Source organism: Salvelinus sp. IW2-2015, linkage group LG14 (genome assembly GCF_002910315.2).
Source record: "Salvelinus sp. IW2-2015 linkage group LG14, ASM291031v2, whole genome shotgun sequence".
Classification (NCBI taxonomy): Eukaryota; Metazoa; Chordata; class Actinopteri; order Salmoniformes; family Salmonidae; genus Salvelinus; species Salvelinus sp. IW2-2015.
Genome location: NC_036854.1, coordinates 41,560,156 through 41,574,497, shown reverse-complemented (window position 1 = coordinate 41,574,497; position 14,342 = coordinate 41,560,156). Strand labels below are relative to the sequence as shown.

At 43.1% G+C, this 14,342-nt stretch overlaps 1 pseudogene; it reads right to left on the bottom strand.

Annotated features, from left to right (window-relative positions):
* The window catches only part of LOC111973562 (partitioning defective 3 homolog), an 807,950-nt pseudogene that overhangs the window by 421,750 nt on the left and 371,858 nt on the right, over nucleotides 1–14,342 (bottom strand).

The window sequence follows — 14,342 nt, the reverse complement described above, 5'->3', positions numbered from 1 at the left end:
CATGGAGATGAGGAGAGCCCATGCTACTGTAGAAACATGGAAGTTGAGAGACACTGCTACTGTATGGACTAACATGGAGATGAGAGAGCACTGCTACTGTAATAACATGAGATGAAGAGCACTCGACTGGACTAATATATGGAGATGAGAGAGCCACTGTACTATATGACAACCATGGAGATGAGAGAGCACTGCTACTAGTAGATACATGCAGATGAGAAGAAGCACTGCTACTGTAGAAACATGGAGATGAGAGAGCACTGCTACTTAGAAATCATGGAGATGAGAGAGCACTGCTACTGTAGATAACATGGAGATGAAGAGCACATGCTACTTATAACAACATGGAGATGAAAGAGCACTGCTACTTATAGACAATATGGAGATGAGAGAGCACTGCTACTTGCCAAATGGAGATGAGAGAGCACTGCTACTATAGTAACATGGAGATGAGAGAGCACTGCTATCTATAGACAATATGGAGATGAAGAGACACTGCTACTATGACAAATGGATGAAGAAGCACTGCTACTATAGACAACATGGAGATGAAGAGCACTGCTACTATGACAATATGGAGATGAGAGAGCACTGCTACTGATAGATAACATGAGATGAGAGAGCACTGCTACTATGACAATATGTGAGATGAGAGAGCACTGCTACTGAAAACATGAGATGAGAGAGCACTCTACTATAGATAACATGGAGTGAGAGGCACTGCTACTTCTAGATAACATGGAGATAGAGAGAGCACTGCTACTATAGACAATATATGGAGATGAGAGAGACACTGCTACTATAGAAACATGGAGATGAGAGCACTGCCTACTATGAAACATGGAGATGAGAGAGCACTGCTACTATAGACAATATGGAGATGAGAGAGCACTGCTACTGTAGACTAACATGGAGATGAGAGACACTGCCCTACTATCGACAATATGAGATGAGAAGCACTCCTACTAGATACAGTGATTATGAGTGAGAGCACTGCTACTGTAGATAACATGAGATGAGAGAGCACTGCTACTACGATGTAGATAACATGGAGATAGAGAGCACATGCTACTATAGACCAATATGAGATGAGAGAGCACTGCTAATCTTCTCCTTTCTTGGAGAGGAAGAGAGGGTGAGAAGTAAGGAAGAGAGGGGGAGATTAGAGAAAGAGAGGGGTAGAGAGGAGAGGAAGAGAGGGGGGAGGGTAGCGAGGAGAGGAAGAGAGTGGGGGAGGGTAGCGAGGAGAGGAAGAGAGCGGAGAGAGAGGAGAGGAAGAGAGGAGGAGAGAGCAGAGGAAGAGAGCGGAAGAGAGGAGAGGCTGGAGTAGCTAGGTCTAACTCAGAGGAGAGTACAGGAAATGGGAGAGAAGGAAGAGAGAGGGGGTATGGTGGGTAGTGTGGAGTGTGAAGAGGTGGGGTCAGGTGGGGGTGTCAGGCTCCTCCAGCTGTGTCAAAACGTGGCTCCATGGCAGTGAGGTCGATACAGAGATGACAGGAGGTGACTGGTTAAGGACTGAATTGACTAGCAGAACTGGAGCTGAACTGGACCTGGAACGGAATGGGAATTGACCTGAGTGCAATCGTGCAGGTCGAGAGTGAAGGGGGGATGAATCGGGGATGACATTAATGACATTAAATGGAGGGGTGAGGACGGGAGGGATGAGGAAGATGGAAGAGGTGTGAGGTCAGCTAACTCAGAGAAAAATAAATGCTGTCTCTCTCGCTACCTCACTTTCAATCAAGGTGCAATATTAGAATGTTATCATAGAAGACATTCGGCCACTCTTGGTTACAGGACAACGGCAGTTTGCTTCAAAAACAAATATTTTACCATGTAGTTTATACCAACGCATTTTTGCGAATACCACCATGAGTTCAGGTGACTCACCCATCATGCGCGGTCCCATCATGACACTGCGTGGCGGCATGGAGGGCTGGTCGTCCATGCACTCTATGGTCCCGAACATGGAGTGGGAGATGTGGCGCTCATGGTCGTCCAGAGGGTCTGTCAGAGGCTGCTCCTCCTCCCGTGAGCTTCCTGGAACCTCCTAAAGAGGGACAGAGAGAGAAGAGAGGTCAGTGGAGGGGAAAGAGAGAAGAACAAACCCTTGATGCAAAACCAAGTCTCAAGTCTCAAACAAGGTTCAGTCTGTCCATGGCCACTTCAAACATACAATACAATCTTTCACAGATTTGCATGTAGGAACCAGTACCAAAGGCAGTGTCATCTTCCAGTCAACAGACAAGGCTAGTGCTCCCAGTCAGATGAAGCAGCATGGATTTCTCATAGCTGTAAACATAGCTGCTTCATCCAGTGGGCCTCATTAAATGGCAAATGACTTTTGCTCAGTGGTCAATGTATTGCGACATTGATTATTGGGCAAACCGGCCACTCGATACACATGTCACTTTTAACACAACCCTATTACTGAGTGACAGTTAAGAAATGACATTGTAGGGTTTTAGCTTGGACCTAATAAGAAAAACTAGACTTAATGAGTCTTGTGTTTCCAGTCATCAATGTTAGGGGGAGGGGGGTAAGTTGAGAAACGTTATAGTATTCAATATAGTATTCTTTCTAACAAAGATATCTATATATATTTCAGAGTGTTGTGCATCCTTGGAAATAATCCTAATTCATGTAAACATTACAGTTTTGAAAACATAGCTTGTCTAAAAAAGTGGTCTCTTGGCTGGGTATGGGGCAAATTGAGTATAAACTGATGTATAGAACAATCTTAAAATGATCTACTTAGCATCATGAAACCTCTAACGTAATAGATTAATTTGACTTGATGGAAATCAGTTTTTTGCACCTAACTTGCTTACCACTTTTTCCATGTGGTTTCTTCCTTCACAGACTCCATGAAATGATGACCTCTTCCTAAATATGTGGTCAAATTATACTTTTTTGTGTATGGTTTCCTAAAAAAAAGGGTGGCTCAACTTACCCCTTTGGCTCAGCTTACCCCACTCTCCCCTACAACCATTCTGTCCTTGTCAACAGCCTGTGTCCCAAATGGCTCCCTTTTCCATATATAGTGTGTTACTGTTGATCAGGACCCATAGGGCTCTGGTCAAAAGTGGTGCACTATGTAGGGAATAGGATGTCATTTAGAACACAAACAGTATAAAACTGTACAGGATATGGTGGGAATGTTCTGTGATGCATTATGGCTCCAGAGAATAAAAGAACATTTCCCACAAACAGATGAGAGAAAGAGAGAAGGAGAAAAAAGAGAGGGAGAAAATTCTGTAGCATTGTTTGGCAGTCACCTGTGAGGGAACCACGTGTGACTGGTTAGAGAACAGAGCCTGTTCCAAAGACAACAGCCGGGCCCTGTTTCACCAACACACACACACGCATGCGCAAACACACACAGAGTTGATTCTTGATGCCCAGGGAATACAGGAGGAGTTGGCCCTCCAACAGATCTGTTACAGATACATTCCAAGCAGAGAGAGCGAGAGCGAGAGCGAGAGCGAGAAAGAGAGAGAGAGAGAGAGAGAGAGAAGAGAGAGAGAGAGAGAGAGAGAGAGAGAGAGAGAAAGAGAGAGAGAGAGAGAGAGGAGAGAGAGAGACGAGAGCGAGAGGAGAAGAAGAGAGAGAGAGAGAGGACACACACACACAGCACGGATTGCACAGAGAGTGAAGCGAGAGAGAGTGAAGCGAGTGAGTGAGAGAGAAGCAAGAGAGAGAGAGAAGCAAGAGAGAGAGCGACAGCAGGAGAGCGTGAAAGAGAGAGGAACCAAGCTCTGAACTGACCCCAGACCTGCAAATATGGATGTATCATGACACAAAACTGACCACGGGCCAAAAACAACAGAAACCAGAGAAGAGGAGATTCTTCAAGAAAACAAATAGAGAAACAAATATGAGAGGATTGCAGAGGAAGAAAGACCCATGCTGTCTATAGGACCAGTGTCGTTGGGTCTGTAGTCTGCTGGGGTAGCACAGTCGTGCCGGGTCTATATGGTGACGGCTGAGTCAGGCGGGGGAAGAGACTTATCATGGTCGGTCTGTTTAATATAAATGAGGTTTAATGAATTTGGGAGCTGAGGACTTTATCTAGCCTCGGTTTGATAAGTGCACAGCGTGCAAAGGAAGGGGTTAACGCAATTACAATAATTTCTAATAAAGCCTGGTCCAGGATGAATTGGACTCAAGAAGGTTTCAATGGTGTAACAGAAGATGTATTGTATTGGTTTCACTCTCTTGTTTTTCAATCTGGTGAGACTGGGGTCTGGGTAGGCTTATAAAAACAGTCACAGGCTGAGAAAAGGGCTGACTTCTCAGAGTTAATGAATAACGTATGGACAGGCGTCACAGAGGACAGAGAGACTGAGAATTGATTAAACAGGCTCCATATGTACAGTAGCTAGTCTGGTGGGTGCATGCGTGTGTGTGTGTGTGTGTGTGTGTGTGTGTGTGTGTGTGTGTGTGTGTGTGTGTGTGTGTGTGTGTGTGTGTGTGTTTGTGCGTGCCTGCATAAAGAAGTCTGTGCATAAGTGTGTTTGCATGTGTATGTGTGAGGGAGAGTTTGAGTGAGTGAGTAAACCAGTGTGCTTTTTAGTGGTATTACCAGCAGCTCTCGCCATCTCTTAATCTCTCTTAATCTACTCATTTCCAGACTGGATTATCCTGCTGTGAAGGAAGGCTACTGATTCACCCACAGAGAGCTTCGTCGGGAGTTCATCAAATTCCCACCGGATGACAGACGGAACACACATGCACAGACAGGGAAAAGTTGCCCCTTGATGACAAGGCAGTGTGTTACTCTAAAGTCCTTACCTGTACATGTATGGTTTTACGGTTAGCCCTTAGTCTGTTCATGTGGCCATAATCCAGTCAACTTTACCCATGATGCTGTTAGTAATTACATTCTTTAAGCTGCAGCATCCTGCCCACCTTTGGACCGACCAACCAACACACCTACCAACCTAAGTCTCCAGTGGCTACCTCCGTCTCATTAGCTTCCCCTCATCCCTTCATCTGCCTCAAGCCTTATCCTCCCAGGTGTTCCCTCTCTCCATTTCTACCACCGCTGCATTCAACACCACTGCCCGTGTTTCCAGGAGATTGCCATTCCCCCTGTCTGCATTGATTGTAAACATTGTACTGTATGTGACTATAGCTTTGTACAAGTTGTCAGAGAGCGAGTTTAAGGGAAATAAACAGTATACATGTCTTCAAACTAAAATACAAATGTGTGTGTGTGTGTGTGTGTGTGTGTGTGTGTGTGTGTGTGTGTGTGTGTGTGTGTGTGTGTGTGTGTGTGTGTGTGTGTGTGTGTGTGTGTTCAAAGGGATCATGGTAAAGAATTAATAGAATAACCCCTTTTGAGTTCATACGGAACAGAGTTGAACTGAAATGAGCTGAACTGAGAGCTAATATAACACGTTACCCTCACAGTCCACCATTGCACTCAGCTACACCACTAAACCACCCGATTCAATAAATTATTCTCTGAATTGGACCAATTGAGTTTCCGTCGCTGGTTCTAAATGAGTTAGTCTGCTGGTACCAGCTGCGGTTGAATGGCCCTGCAGTAGGTGCAGAGTTGTGTTTCTGTAGTTCCACTGTCTACTTTCCCACATTTACCCAGTTCATAATCAAGAGTAATCTCCCATCATGCAACACTCCCTCCCTTCTCTTCCTGTTATCCTCCAACATGAATCATTCGGATCTACTATGACATCACGCTAAGTGGTTGTCATGATCCCCATGTCATCATCTAATGGGGCCTCAATCCCTCCCCATAACATTACATTACACCGTTAAGGGAAAGGTCAGACGCAAATCTACCTCTCTCTTTTCTTTCTCTTTCTTTCTCTACCTCTGTCTCTCTATATCCCCCCCCCATCTTTTCTTTGGGGAACGCATCTAAATGCATTAGTGTCGTAAGACTGTGTCCCCATCCCCATCCGCAGCGGATGGACGGTCAGCTCAATGCTAATAAAACCATAGTTTACTGTGCCAGGCAGATTCAGACTGATTGATCTCTCTCTGAAGCCATATTGATCAAGCCTTCTCTCCTCTTGTCTACAGGGCCGTGGTTCTTCTATTAGCCAAGCCAAGCCTCCTTCACAATGTCAACTCACATCAACGATCCCGTGCTGAATCCCATCTGGACATGTCTGGACAGTCATTGGTATGCAGAAAAGGGCAGTTCATGTCCTGTTACGTAAGGGCCCTTTTCCATTAGCTCCCCTCTTCAATGTAAGCTCAAATGTATTCTGTTCAGTATCTATAATACACAGCAACAGGGTGGAAGGAACAAGGCTACTTCAGCAGGTATCCTGTCCTCTATTACTTCATGTATGACATGAAGCCACATGAGGAGCAGAGTAGCTAGGTCTCCTTTACCCATTCTACCCTGATGTGGTGGGGCTGCATTCAAAATGGCATCCTATTCCCTTTATAGTGGAAAGTAGTGCACTGTATATAGAATAGAGTGCCATTTGAGACGCACACTTGCTGTACTGTAGCTCATCTATAATGCAGAGGGCATCTGAATCCTCCTATTACCAGATGATGGCCCAGTGCTTCCCAGTGGACCTGACTGGTCTTGACCAGTAAGTGAAGCTCCTCATAGCCTTCAAAGGTAGAGAGGCCAAAGCTTTGTCCAATGCTTTGTACACGGATACATTTGGTGTACAATCCTAACTGATTTAATGTTCAATGGGGCACACGTTGACAATAAACTAATCTTAGTTAAGTTCAGCTAGTACTTCCTTGATTCTCTCCCTTTCAAAATACATATTTTTTATCATTTTGTGCTTACTCAACATGGCCCAGCTTACAGAGGGTGTGGGGTATAGCCTAACGATTACCCACAATGCGTCATTCAGGTCGTTTGAATAGAATAGGCCAGTGTAGCAGTTTCTTCTTCCAAATGATATTTACATAATCGAGAGAAAGAGTAGTGTTTCCGAAAGGCTTTCATGTGGTCAAGAGAAGGAAATGTTTTACATATATTTGTTATGTTCTGCCTCCAGGGACACTGGACTCTGCTGAGACACGCAGAAACGAAAGAAAGTGAAAGTTGGAAATAGAAATATCTTAATTTCAATAAATGAAATGAAACAATTGGGGAGAGAGGGTAGAGTGGCATCCTAAGGCTGTATGTTCCACTTCATGAATTTACATAAGCAGCACGTCCCATACTGCCTATTTTAAATACTGCAGTTTAAAAATAGTACAATATGGATGGTACAGTAAGTAAAACGTAGCACAGAGCAGAACAGGTGAGGTTTAGAAAACACATTGTTAACATAATATGAAGGCTGCCTCAACTCTAAAAGTGTGCTGGTCAGGGCAGGTCCTGGCCGTTCTGCCGCCATAGGCCAGGCCAAAAAATGGCTGTCCCTACAAGAATAGTCCCAGTAAGCAAAATTACATTGAAAATACGTCAAAAATACATATTTTTCCAGATGTTGAAGCTAGGTTCAATTTAGGTTCTGAATGAAAGGTGAAAAGAGGTATTTTCTAGGCGTTGAAATAAGGTTAATTTTCAGTTCTGAAAGAAAGTTGAAAATAGGTACAGTTGAAGTCGGAGGTTTACATACACTTAGGTTGGAGTCCTTCATACTCGTTTTTCTTGTTAACAAACTATAGTTTTGGCAAGTCGGTTAGGACATGTACTTTGTGCATGAAACAAGTAATTTTTCCAACAATTGTTTACAGACAGATTATTTCACTTAAAATTCACTGTATCACAATTCCAGTGGGTCAGAAGTTTAACACTAAGTTGACTGTGCCTTTAAACAGCTTGGGAGGCCTACCTTCAAACTCAGTGCCTTTTTGCTTGACATCATGGGAAAATCAAAAGAAATCAGCCAAAAGCTCAGACAAAAAATTGTAGACCTCCACAAGTCTGGTTCATCCTTGGGAGCAATTTCCAAACGCATGAATGTACCACGTCCATCTGTACAAACAATAGTATGCAAGTATAAACACCATGGAACCACGCAGTCGTCATACCTCTCAGTACGTCATCCTAGAGATGAACGTACTTGGGTGCGGAAAGTGCAAAACAATCCCAGAACAACAGCAAAGGACCTTGTGAAGATGAAAAAGCCAAACTACAGTTTGCAACTGCACATGGGGACAAATATTGTACTTTTTGGAGAAATGTCTGCTGGTCTGATGAAACAAAAACAGAAGTGTTTGGCCATAATGACCATTGTTATGTTTGGAGGAAAAAGGGGAAGGCTTGCAAGCCGAAGAACACCATCCCAACCGTGAAGCACGGGGGTGGCAGAATCATGTTGTGGGGGTGCTTTGCTACAGGAGGGACTGGTGCAATTATGTGGATATGTTGAAGCAACATCTCAAGACATCAGTCAGGAAGTTAAAGCTTGGTCGCAAATGGGTCTTCCAAATGAACAGTGACCCCAAGCATACTTCCAAAGTTGTGGCAAAATAGCTTAAGGACAACAAAGTCAAGGTATTGGAGTGACCATCACAAAGCCCTGACCTCAATCCTATAGAAAATGTATGGGCAGAACTGAAAAAAAGTGTGCGAGCAAGGAGGCCTACAAACCTGACTCAGTTACATCAGCTCTCTCAGGAGGAATGGGCCAAAATTCACCCAACTTATTGTGGGAAGCTTGTGGAAGGCTATCCGAAACGTTTGACCCAAGTTAAACAATTTAAAGGCAATGCTACCAAATACTAATTGAGTGTATGTAAACTTCTGATCCACTGGGAATGTGATGAAAGAAATAAAAGATGAAATAAATCATTCCAATATTTCACATTCTTAGAATAAAGTGGTGATTCTAACTGACCAAAGACAGGGCATTTTTACTAGGATTAAATGTCAGGAATTGTGAGAAACTGAGTTTAAATGTATTTGGCTAAGGTGTATGTAAACTTCCCACTTCAACTGTATTTTCCGGGCGTTTAAAATACATATCTTCCGGATGTTGAAATCAGGTTAATTTTCGGTTCTGAATAAAAGTTCTGTAATTTATAGACGTCTATGTTTGGGCCAAATCAAGGCTGGGCCAGACAACATCTGAACCAAACATAGACATCTGTGATTGGTTCAGATTTAGTCGGGACCGGACCAAAAAACAACGTCCGTGGACGTGGAAATCAAGGCTGGTCCGGACAGGACCAAAAAAAGATGTCCAAATGGAGTCAGCGTCAGTCCGTGCCTACTGGCGTATAGCCTACAGCAGGGATGGGCAACTTAAGTCCTCGGGGGCTGGAGCGGTGTCACACTTTCCCCATTCCTAGTCAACACAGCTGATGAAACAAATTGCTTTCTAAACATAACATCATGATTAGTTGATTATTGGTGTCAGATGTGTTAGCTGGGGCTGGGGAAAAAATGTGACACCAATCAGTCCCTAGATGACTGGATTTGCCTATCCCTGGCCTACAGTGTCGGCCGAAATGTAATTTTAGGAATGCCCATCTAGGCCTATAGTTAGTAAAACACCAATAAAAAAGACGGGCGGTACGGACCATACAAAGATGTCCAAAAGACGTTGGCGTCGGTCCATGCTTACTGGAGTGTAGCCTACCATGTCGGACTGCAATGGAATTTTATGAATGTCCATCCATGCGTTAGGCCCAACTGTTTGTAAAACAGGCCGTTGTGTGTGCTTTATTAGTCCTGATTACTATGACTAATCCATTTTGGCTATTTAAGCTCTGAATATCAGCTACCTAACTAATGTGTTTACATAGTGGGAAATTCAGAAGAATGTTATTTTTTCACTATAATCAGCTCATAAAAAATGTATGGATAAAAAGTTGAAACCACTGATCATGACAATTTAGCCCACAGGATGAAACTTCTGGACAGCAGTTGTGAGTATCCTGATTGCCCATTTCATATTGTCCATTTTACTTTGACCTGTCCTGTTTTAAGAAGATGTTGTTTGTTAACATGTCAGCGCATTTTTTTATTTGATTGGGTGCCATTTAGGTTAGGCTATTTGATCAGAGAAACCGGCAAGATGTAAAAAGTCTCATTACATTGTCATACATTTGATCTCCATGCTGTAGGCTACAGAGAAGGCCACGTACTCTTTCCACCATATGCTGTATATTCTATATGATTTATGTTAGATAATTATTTTGACAGAATGTGGAGCGCTGCATCTCTCCAACAGCACCCTGGAGAGGTGTTATGTGTTGTTGTTGGAGGTGTGTCTTGGTCAGTTGAGCTCAGAAAATGCCGCCCTCGTCAATCTGCCGCCATAGGCGGCCGCATAATCCTGCCTAATGAGCGGGCCGGCTGTGGCGCTGGTTGCTTTTGGCAGACTTTTGTCAAGTTTGGCTTGTAAAGCACCTTGATGAGACTGGCTTGGTAGCTGTTATGACCACTGTAGTCATTTAGTGTCGCACAAAACAACGACAAAAGAAAGCTGACCAGGAAGGGGAAGGCAGAGTGTTGCAGGTCGCCAGCTCACCGACACATCAGTGAGTGCACACACACGGATGCACGCATGGATGTACACACATTCGCTGTGGTACACTTCACATCAGCTACAAAAAGTTTGGCACCGCGAAGAACTGGAAAGCATTTTCCAAAATAAATGAGTCTGTTTATAGTTCTGGAAGGCAAACCATATCTAAATAGGAATCAGACCTTTCTCAACTCAAAAGCAGCAAGCAACAAACCCTAAATAAAAAGAACGCTCATGCACACACACGTACACACACACACACAATACCCTACCGCCCCTCACAAATGTTTTTGTGCTGGTGCCAATCCCAGACTTCAGTCAGCAGCTCTGATTTCCCGCCAAATTACGCTGGTGGCAGTGGAAAATGATGACTCTCACAAGCCTCTCCGTCACATGGACTGAATACTTTTAGACAAGTTTTAACTTGAGGTGAACAACAAGCGTTTCTCAGATACACGTTGACGTCAGCTCTGACTGCTGCTTTCTGAGGAACATTATGATAAATGGATAAGCATGATAATATGAGGATATACATTCATTTATATGAGCAGAGCCAAACGCATGAGGGCTTTGCAAAAAAAAGAATGCTTTGATGACACACAAAAGCCCGCCCGCCCGCACACAGGCACACACACACAGGCACACATACACAACACCCACCACAGACACACAGGCGCACACAACACACACGCCACACACACACACACACCACACACACACACACACACACCACACACACACACACACACACACACCACCACACCACACACACACACACACACACACACACACACACCACAACACACACACACACACACACACCACACCACACACACAACACACACAAGATAGCTGTCTCTGTTGTCCTGGTGTGTAAATGAAATTGAAGATGCAAGTATTACATGCTAATAACAAAAAGCTCATCCATGTGAACTAAAAAACTATTCACAACTTTATTGTATTGAATATTGACTTCCATTTGTGACTTGGAATAAAGGTCATGCAACGCTCAATTAACTAAATCTGTTTTTATTTGCTGACGTGATGACACACATCGTTATAAAACGGCATAATTAATACCAAAGGAACATGAATAGGATGAGTACATTTTAAAGTCCTGATAAAAATTAATTGAATTGACTTTCCAAGAATGTAATTGCATTGAACACGTGACAATATATTAATAGAAGGACTGAGAAATTACAAAGGCAGCATCCCAAATGGCACCCTATTCCCTATGTAGTGCAGTTATTTGGACCAGGGCTCAGAGCTGGGGTCAAAAGTAGTGCACTACATAGGGAATAGGGTGGCATTTGGGATGCTGCCAAAGTCTCTGAAGCATTGATTCAATTATAATGCGTCAAACATAAATTCCCAATGACCAATCACATTACTTTAATACCGTATATGGGTCAGAAGTACACTCCCTCAACTATGTGCCAGTCCTAGTTATCAGTCGGAACTATGGAATGACTGAAGTGACTGTTCTAGAACAAGTTCTGTAATCAAATCAAATGTCACATGCGCCGAATACAAAAAGTGCAGACTTTACCGTGAAATCCTTACTTACGAGCCAAGCCCTTTCCCAACAATGCAGTTAAAAAGTAAGAAAATTAGAAAATAAATACAAATCAAATAGTAACACAATAAAATAACAATAACAAGGCTATATACAGGCTATACTGTATACAAGGAGTACCGGTTCTGAGTCAGTGTACTGGGGGACGAGGTAGTTGGGGTGATTGATTGAGGTAATATGTACATGCAGGTTTGATTAGGTGATTGATTGAAGCACTATGTACATGTAGGTAGGGGGGAAAACCAGAAAGTCCATGTAGCCATTGATTAACTGTTCAGCAGTCTTATGGCTTTGGTGTAGAAGCTGTTCAGGAGCTTTTTGGTCCCAGACTTGGGGCTCCGGTAGCACTTGCCGTGCAGTAGCAGAGAGATAACAGACTGTGATTTGGGTGGCTGGAGTCTGACAATTTTTAGGGCCTTCCTGTGACACTGCCTGGTATAGAGGTCCTGGATGACAGAGAGCTAGGTCCCAGTGATGTACTGGGCTGTACGCACTACCCTCTGTAAGCACCTTGCAGTCGGATGCTGAGCAGTTGCCATACCAGGCGGTGATGCAGCCAGTGAAGATGCTCTTGATGGTGCAGATGTAGAACTTTTTGAGGTGGTTACAATGTGAGAGGCACTTGGTAATGATGATACACAGTACCAGTCAAAAGAGTGGAGTGACACCTACTCATTCAAGGGTTTTTCTTGATTTTTTTGACTGTTTTCTATGAAATAACACATATGGAATCATGTAGGAACCAAAAAAGTGTTAAACAAATCAAAATATATTTGAGATTTGAGATTCTTCAAAGTAGCCACCTTTTGCCACCTTTTACCTTTGCACACTCTTGGCATTCTCTCAGTCTTGAAGGAGTTCCCACATATGCTGAGCACTTTTTGGCTGCTTTTCCTTCACTCTGCGATCAAACTCTTCCCAAACCATCTCAATTGGGTTGTAATCGGGTGATTGTGGAGACCAGGTCATCTGATGCAGCACTCCATCACTCTCCTTCTTGGTCAAATAGCCCTTACACAGCCAGGAGGTAGGTTGGGTCATTATCCTGTTGAAAAACAAATGATAATCCGACTAAGCACAAACCAGATGGGATGGCGTATCGCTGCAGAATACTGTTGTAGTCATGCTGGTTAAGTGTGCCAAGAATTCTAAATAAATCACAGACAGTGTCACCACCAAAAATCTCAAATTTGGACTCATCAGACCAAAATACAGATTTCCACTGGTCTAATGTCCATTGCTTGTGTTTCTTCACATTTCTTCAAGTCTCTTCTTCTTATTGGCATCCTTTAGTTGTGGTTTCTTTGCAGCAATTCGACCATGAAGGCCTGATTCACACAGTCTCCTCTGAAAAGATGTTGTTGAGATGTGTCTGTTACTTGAACTCTGAAGCATTTATTTGGGCTGCAATTTCTGAGGCTGGTAACTCTAATGAACTTATCCTCTGCAGCAGACGTAACTCTGGGTCTTCCTTTCCTGTGGTGGTCCTCATGAGAGTCAGTTTCATCATAGCGCTTGATGGTTTTTGCGACTCCACTTGAAGAAACTTTCGAAGTTCTTGAAGTTTTCCGGATTGACTGACCTTCATGTCTTAAAGACATGATGGACTGTTGTTTCTCTTGCTTACTTGAGCTATTCTTGCCATAATATGGACTTGGTCTTTTACCAAATAGGGCTATCTTCTGTATACCACCCCTACCATGTCACAACACAACTGATTGGCTCAAACGCATTCAGAAGGAAAGAAATTCAAAAAATTCACTTTTAACAATGCACACCTGTTAATTGAAATGCATTCCAGGTGACTACCTCATGAATCTGGTTGAGAGAATAATGTAGTGTGCAAAGCTGTCATCAAGGCAAAGGGTGGCTACTTTGAAGAATCTAAAACAAATACATATATTTTGATTTGTTTAACACTTTTTTGGTTACTACATGATTCCATGTGTGTTATTTCATAGTTATTCTACAATGTAGAAAATAGTACAAATAAAGAAAAACCATGGAATGAGTAGGTGTGTCCAAACTTTTGACTGGTACTGTACTTATCTACCTCTATCCCTCCAGTATTCCTGCACATCGTAAATATGGTACTGGACCTGACTGACCCTTTATATAGTTCTTATTTTTTATGTTTTATTTCTTGTGTGTTTTTGTTCTACCTTGTGTTATGTTTAGTACTACATTGATATTGATTACTGCATTGTTTGGTTTCGATCTTGCAAGAAAGTTATTTCACTGTGCACGTGACATTAAAACTTGAAACTTGACTGGCTGGACTGATAGGAGCGACCTTGGATCTTGGAGGGCCCAGGAGGGACAAGTGTCCTTGG